We start from the raw sequence: 7,932 nt of genomic DNA, 5'->3' as shown, positions 1-7,932 counted from the left end.
CTGTATTCTTGTATATATAAGACCGGTAAGAAGTGACGGCAACAATGTAATGTAATGTGTAATTGAACTGCAGACAAAGATAGATACGGACAGTTGAGTCCGTGAGACGTTAGTTGTGAACTATAGCGTTTGTTATAGTGCGATTGTGGGAATTAAGTGTATTGCAAAATTGTATTCAAAAAGAATAAACCAGTTTTATTTAATAAAGGGCTTGTATCGCTAAAGTTTCTTTGGAAAGAATTTTTACGGAAAATTAACTAACGACCAGAAACGTAACAGTATACTCACACATACACATGTATATGCACACACACACATATGATCCTGTAGTTTATGCACTGTAGACCTCCCTGATCACCACAACTATTAACGATTATAATATATTATACTAATTTTTAAAAAATATGTAATCTACCCTAGTCCTTCTTTATTTACAAAATATAATTATATTGCACTTCATATAGCTGTTTTCAAAAACTATACTTTTGATATCTCATAATCGATTATAGTTTTTTTATTATCTTTATTTTTCAATTGTACTAGCCAAGATAAGAGTATTTGTATGAGTTGATTACACAGTTGCTGTATTTCTAACTTCTTAAAATTTCTCTTTTAACTCGTACAAAATGTTAAAAACCCAAGACCTTTGTCCCTTCGACTTTGAGCAGAAGGCTCCTCACTGGGGTTTAACTGGAAGGCTCTGACAGCCTCTAGACCTCCAGAACTGTCTCAAAAGCTTTACAAAATGTATAGAAAGAACTCTTTATTTACATTCTCTTATAAAATTAATATAACTTTCAAAATACTTTTGAATGTTATATCATTTTCTTTGAATATTTTAAAATTATAAGTATATTTTGAGTTTTGAAGATATTCCATCTGAGAATATTACTGTTTTTTAATGTACAATTCATTTGTTAAGTAACTTTTATTTCATCTTTTCCACTGAATCTCTGAGATACATTCAGTGTTTTTAACAAATAACAGTTTTGGCATTTCAACTGTTTTACAAAGTTTTTCATTTCTTGTATTGATATGAATTTTCTGAGAAAATTGACAAGGTTTTTAACAGACATTTGTTAAAGTTGATATGGTTAAAACAGAGTGCATTTCATACTACTATGGTGATAGGGTGGAGATTATGGAACATCTGGGTGCAAGTGATCATTGCTCAATTAGTACTAGAAATAAACAACCAAATTGTTGTTTTTCTTTAACTGGACACTCAACGTTTTGCTTTACAGCTTCTTCAGGAGCATTCCACTAAAACACAAACCAAGGTAGTACAAAGTTTCAAATGGTTTAAATAATAAATTCTAATTGAATCTGTAGCATGTGTTTGACATATTAAGTAGTAAAGCTTATTGTCGAAATAATAAACTGTTACCCACAGTAAACAAAAGTTCCATCCAAATTACAGATTGAAATAAAATATAGGTTGAAAAAATATAATAATTAAAATTATAGGCACCATCCTTTGTCCCTATTTATCCATTGTCGTAGTTGTTCAATGAAAAGAGCTTCTTTGAATTTTCTGTCAGTGTACTTGGCAAGGATTTGTATGGAGATTGGTGGTTTCAAGTCAGGTGTTACTTGTCCATGATTGGTTAAAAATGATCTGCAACTGTGCTTCTTTCATGTTGTCAATATGTGTAAGGCTCTTCTGGTTTCCCCTATGTACGTATGAGGGCAGATGTTACATATAAGCTGTTAAACAACATTGGAGACAAGACACCCATCTTTCAATTGCAAACACATTACATTGCTTTATTACATTGTAGGATAGTATAATGACATTTTGAAATTTGGCTTTTTAGGGTTGAACCTGGCCATTCTATAGCTTTAATTGGCAGTTCAGATTTCCTGATTATACTTTTTACTTTCTTGGAGATAGTATCATCAATTAGAGGTGTTATAAGAATAACCTTTATTGTGTTATCTTTGGAAAATTGTTTTTTTTCCTTCCTTGTTTATCTGTGTTTTCTCATGCTGGAAGCGAGATGCTAATTTTTGCACGTCATAGTACTTGAAAATTTGTTCAATGTAAAATTTGGTTATTCATTGGTCAGAAGAAGTGATTTTAATTCAGAGCATGTTTTGTTTATCACTATCGTTGTGATCGATTCTCTTTAATTCTCCAATAATTGTGCCTTTCTTGGAAGCTTTAGGATGATGGGAGTTGAAGTTAAAGATAAGAGGTTTTCTAATTGGTTTGTGAAACAAGGTAGATTATATAATATTGTTATTGTTGATCCTTAAAGTAATGTCAAGAAAATCTATGATCCTCTTATCATTCAGGTGATTCATGATGAATTGAATATTGAAATTTAGAAAGTCTAAACATTTTATTAAAGGAAGACCATGATTCCATAGTCCCAACACGTCACTGATGTATTTAAGGCAAAGATCAGGGCCAGTGTTGGCACCTTGATGCCAGTTGTCAAATGCAGTTGTTTCAAAGAAGTGCATAAATATCACAGCATAAATAACAGAGACTATTACCTACTGATACACCACTTAGTTGGAGATATAGTTTGTTGTCAAAATGAAAATATCCATTATGAAGGATGAAATTTAAGATTTTGCTGACAGTATCTATTGTCAGTCTGTACATCTCCAAATTGTTTTTGATTTGACATGAATTCACACATTGACATCATCCTTTGTCTGTATAGATGGGTAGAGAGATACGACATCCTGTGTAAAGTCACTAAGTAAGGTACATTTTTGATTCATGATAGTAGGTCTTGTGAAGCCTTACTACTTAATCTCTCGATGCATGCTGTAGAAATACACACTATAGATTCGATTAGAATACATTATTTAAATCATTTGAAGCTTTGTACTGTCAGTTAGGGCTTGTATTTTAGTGGAACACTCCTGAAGATGCTATAAAATGAAATGATGAGTGTCCAATTAAAGAAAAACAATAATTTGGCATTATAAGGTCATTAATTTCTAGAATTAACTTGTCATCTATACACCAATATGCACTACAGAAATTTAATGATTGCTCAATTAGATTTGATATTTTGCTGCATATGGAGACAATGAATAATGAGATTTTAGTTCCAAATTTCAAAAAATAAATATAAAAGGGGTATAGACCAAAATTATCTCCTGATCAAATGCAGAAAAATTTTTAAAATAAATTTCTAAATATTTAAGATAGGAATGTTCCTTATAAAAAAAAAAAAAGGTAAGCTACAAGTAGAAAATAATGTTGGCTCACACAGTATATAAAGAATAGAATTAAATAAAAGTATTATAAATTTAAGAAGTTTAAATTGCATGCAATAATAGCAGATTTGGAGGATCATAGAAGATCAAGAGTTGGTCAAATGGGAAATAAAAACTATATAAAAAATAAAGCTTCGCTGACAATGTAAATTCGTTTTCTAGTGTGAACATAACTTATTGTATTGTTCAATTCTATAGATTTACAGAGTTGATCCACCTTTTCAGTCTTCCCTTTTTTTTATAAAGTACATTTTATAATTATGTTTAGGTAAAGATAATATTTCTTAATTTATTATTATACTTTGTTAAAATACATTACCCACATGAAATTCATTCTGGATAAACAAATAACTTGTTATGGTAACAGTAATAAATAAAAAACGTTTGGATAGTGCAGTGCTGGAGTTAAGAAACAGCTTAATAATAGATAAGAAAACTCAAATTTTCAAAGGGCAGGTAATAATATCTAACTTGGAAACTATAGGTCAATTAATCTTCCTTTTGTAGTTGGAAAAAGTCTAGTCTGATAAAAGCTTTACAAAATCATTTATTACTTCCACCACCAAAGATGGATGGAGGTTATGTTTTCACCCATGTATGTGTTTCTCAGCAAGATTTCTAAAAAACAGCTGAATGGATTTCGACAAAAGTTGGTATAAATTTGGACTATGACCGAACTTATAAGTTATTAGTTTTTGATCAAGAACAAAAGTCAAGAAAATAAAAAAAAATCCCTATCTGTTAACATGGGGACCAATTTTTCACACTATTTTTGGTCTATAACTCAGTCAAAAACATCCTGCCAAAAATGGTCTGTGTCCATTGATAATGACAGGCATACAGACACATTTTCATATTTTTTGATAGCTGAATATGATCAACACTGCATGATGGAGGTATGTGGTCGACTAAATGCCCCTCTAGTTGAATTATGATATCATAAATGAAAACCAACATGTATTCACCAAAAGGCAATAAGGTGTCACATAAAAAAATAGCTAAGAAAATTACATCAATAGAGATTGAAAAAAAAGATTTAACTTAATTTTGCTTTACTATTTTGCTAATTTCTTTTCAGGACATTACTCGTTACCTGGATAAAGTAAAGTGTGTTGACTTTGTGTGATTAGATTTTCTAAAACTTTTGATGAGATACCACACAAAATATTAGCCAAGAAAATTACACTGGAAGGTGTTTGGAAAAGACTAGTTAATTGGATTGTAGGATGGTTGTGTGGAAGAAAGCAGTGCAGTCAAATTGTACACTAGTCATTGGAGTACTTAAAAGGTCACTGCTGGGCTTTACGCTCTTGTATTTGACATTAAACTTTGGGTATTTCTAGTTGTATTGAGGTACTAATGAATGACTTGGGATTTGGATCAATTGGTAAGTTTGACAATTGGCCTTTACTTTTTCTAATTGGAAGAATGCATTTTAGTTGTCGTAATTTAGGTAACACATTTAATACTTTGAGTTAAAAAAAGGATCTTGGTATAATGGTGGAAAAGTCATTCAAGCCATCAAAGCAATGCTCTGTTTTTGTAGAAAAGCTAATGGAAATTTAGAAGATATTTATAGATGTATTGTTTACTAATCAAAATATGTAATTACTCCCATACAATTCATTAGTTATGTCACAACTGAAATACTGCACACAGTCTTGGTCTCCTTATTTATGTAAAAATACTGACTTATCAGGAAATGTTTAGAGGGAGGTACTAGGATGATTCCTGGGATGGAAGGGTTATTTTACAAGGTTGAAACTTACAAGATTACCTAGGGATCAATAAGACTAACACCTCTGATTTCTTTGTTATATTCTGACGATAAGAGGATGAGTGGAGAAAACCTTAAAAGGCAGAGTTGGGTCTATGTACGAGTTTTATTTTTCTAACACTTGTAACAGGATGATTGATTCATGTAATAACTTGTCAATGGCAATATTAGAGCCAGCATTTTATAGGAGTATAGGCAAAAAATCTTTGATTTCCTGAAAAGTGAAGGATGGGCTTAAAGTTTTACATTTCCTAATGGCAGGTATGCAAGAACTGCTTTGAATAAACATATGTTATGCTAATTTAAAAAACTGTAGCTGAGTTTACAAAACTATGTTCTAGTTCTAGTATTGTAAGTAATATAACAAACTTAGGGCATAATGAAACTTCCTCCGACTAGAATATATGAACTTGCAGTTTTTAGACCAATACTTTGCCATATAAAGTTAAAGATTATCACATTATAATTTATATCAAATTTTCAACCTCAAGGCTCATCCTCAAGCCCCAAACTATAACTTTCACTTTTATTACTAGTAGTAGTACTACCTAGTATAAGTTACACCTACAAGAGCCTATTATCATTTCAGTTTTCACTTCCCATGAAAGCTTTAGGCCTAACGACGTACTATAAATTATAATACTCTTTAACTTAAGTAGCAGCAATCACTTTCCGTATCACTATTACTATTAAAAGCATCACGTAAAAATATTCATTGGAGACAGGTAGCAATTCTACTTTCTAGCATGTACGATTCAGTAGTTGAAATACTATTATCTAAGTGTAAAAACTAGTAACAGTAACAATGCAAATAATAACCAATCACTACTAAAATATGCCATATTAATAAAAAAATAAAATAAATACGCACCTCTACTCCGAAGAAGCAAACCCAAACCAAAGAGTTTATAATAGAGGTAAATGTTTACTCATTAACGGATGAAGAACCACCACAAGGTGTCGTTTTCTACGAGTAACATTATCTTTTTTCAAATGCAAATTTCAATTGTGGTTTTGGTTCTGTGTTATAAAATACGTAAAATTAAGTTAAATGGTTATGACAACATTTTACTCATTTTTCTTTAATGAAATTACCATTCAGTAATATTATGGTCTTCAATACTACCACATCTAATAGAAATCAAGTTTCCAAAATATTGTTACGACAGCGGAAGTCACGCGATCCTGAGCGCTGGAGTTTCTAGAAGGATCATGACTTATCGAGGAACCCCGGGAATGATCATGAATTTCTTAGTGCGTTCGAGGCGCCCTCTTTTTTAGTATATAAGCCTGGCGAAAAAAACCAGCGCGATTGCATAGATATATAGATATTGTTACGTCTCTGGTCGTTTGTTAATTTCCGGTATAAATTCTTCCCGAGGAACTTCAATGATACAAGTCCTTTCTTGAATAAAACTAGTTTATTCTTTCTCAATACAACTTTGCAATACACATAATTTCCACAGTCACTTTAACTTTAACATACGCTATAATTCACAACGATTCACACATTTTCTTACGGTGCCTACTGCTCGCTTGACTCAATTATCTGTCTCTCTGCAATTTTATCTCCGCTTTATTTGCCGGGCTTATATACTAAAATAGAAGGCGCCTAGAAAAGATTAGAGTTGCCAGGAGCAGTCATGATCATTCTAGAAACTCCAACGCGCATGCTTTCAGCGTCATATGACTTCCGCTGTCGCAACACTGCCCCTTCCTTAGTATTGTTCGTCCGGAACAATAACCACTGACATTATCGGTGACGAGAGAGTTAATATTGTGGCGTCACCTGTTTAGTTTGATAATATTCGTGTAATACATAACATTTTCAGCAGATTTAGTCTGTTTTCAACATATTTCATGAGAAGTTCTCCACAGGTAGTTAATAACCATTGAGAAAGTTCACAAACAAGTACAAATTAGTGAAAACTTGCGATCGACGCTTGACTCGAATTTCACCAAAACTTCGATAGATGGCACTAAAATAGTCTCAAATTATAATTTTTTGGTGGACCTCGGTCAGAATGTGGGTGAACCAGTTGACGTCATCGAAGTACACCTTTAACAATTGCACACACACAAAATTTTATTGAGAAGAAAAAATAGATTCAGTGTTATTGTATTGACAAAGTCAAATGACATGTGGTGCTCTACAAACTTCCAAATCAGCCTGTATATTCTCCTGTTATGTAAATTGACAAACAACGATTTATAAGCATAGTGAATTGGTTATATTTCTGTCTAAAGAAGTACTATGTTCCTCCAAAATATAACCACATCATCATGCTTATAAATATTTGTTTGTCAATTGGGTCTGTATTTTCGTTTATCTCTTTGGTAAAATGTCTTTGTTGCGATACCTATAGTGGAAGGTTTAACATGCTTTAAGATACTTATATTATTATAAATGTACGTTAAAGATTTATTTTAGTTTTCATCAGAGGCCTTCACGACGTACATTCTCAGCCAATCAAAGAATGTATTAGACTTCAACGTCATAGATTCTCTCGTCAATTTCACATCTGGTTAAAAAGAAAATAAATCTGTAACACATATATACAATCATTAAAATGCTGGTCCAACGAATTCGACGAAATGTCATAACATTATTTACATACCTCAATTAGTTTAGGTTACTATATGGCGAAATAAAACGAACTCGAAGTCCGGTAGAATTTTACAGTTTTATATTGTTACGTCTCCGTTTGTTAATTGATTTTCCGTAACTTCGTTCTGACGAAACTTTAGCGACACAAGTCCTTACTTACTAAAACTGGTTTATTCTTTCCGAATACAACTTTACGATACACTTATTTTCAACAGTCGCGCTAGAACAAACTATAATAACGAACGTTAACTTCAACAATACGTCTCTCTCACTGCAGTTCAATTGCTCATTACCTACACACACATTA

The 7,932-nt window shown here is 32.0% G+C and overlaps 1 protein-coding gene across 1 annotated transcript in view; it reads right to left on the bottom strand.

Annotated features, from left to right (window-relative positions):
• LOC106473928 (dual specificity mitogen-activated protein kinase kinase 1-like) overlaps positions 1 to 5,735 on the bottom strand; it is a gene marked incomplete at its 3' end in the record, with an annotated part of 44,123 nt that extends 38,388 nt beyond the window's left edge. The window contains exon 1 of the mRNA XM_022402325.1: positions 5,586 to 5,735. The remainder of the gene's footprint in view (positions 1 to 5,585) is intronic.
• Positions 5,736 to 7,932: the final 2,197 nt, after the last annotated feature.

Source organism: Limulus polyphemus, unplaced genomic scaffold (genome assembly GCF_000517525.1).
Source record: "Limulus polyphemus unplaced genomic scaffold, Limulus_polyphemus-2.1.2 Scaffold6642, whole genome shotgun sequence".
Taxonomy (NCBI): Eukaryota; Metazoa; Arthropoda; class Merostomata; order Xiphosura; family Limulidae; genus Limulus; species Limulus polyphemus.
Note: the sequence above shows the minus strand (reverse complement) of the source record. Positions and strands in the feature narration are given on the sequence as shown.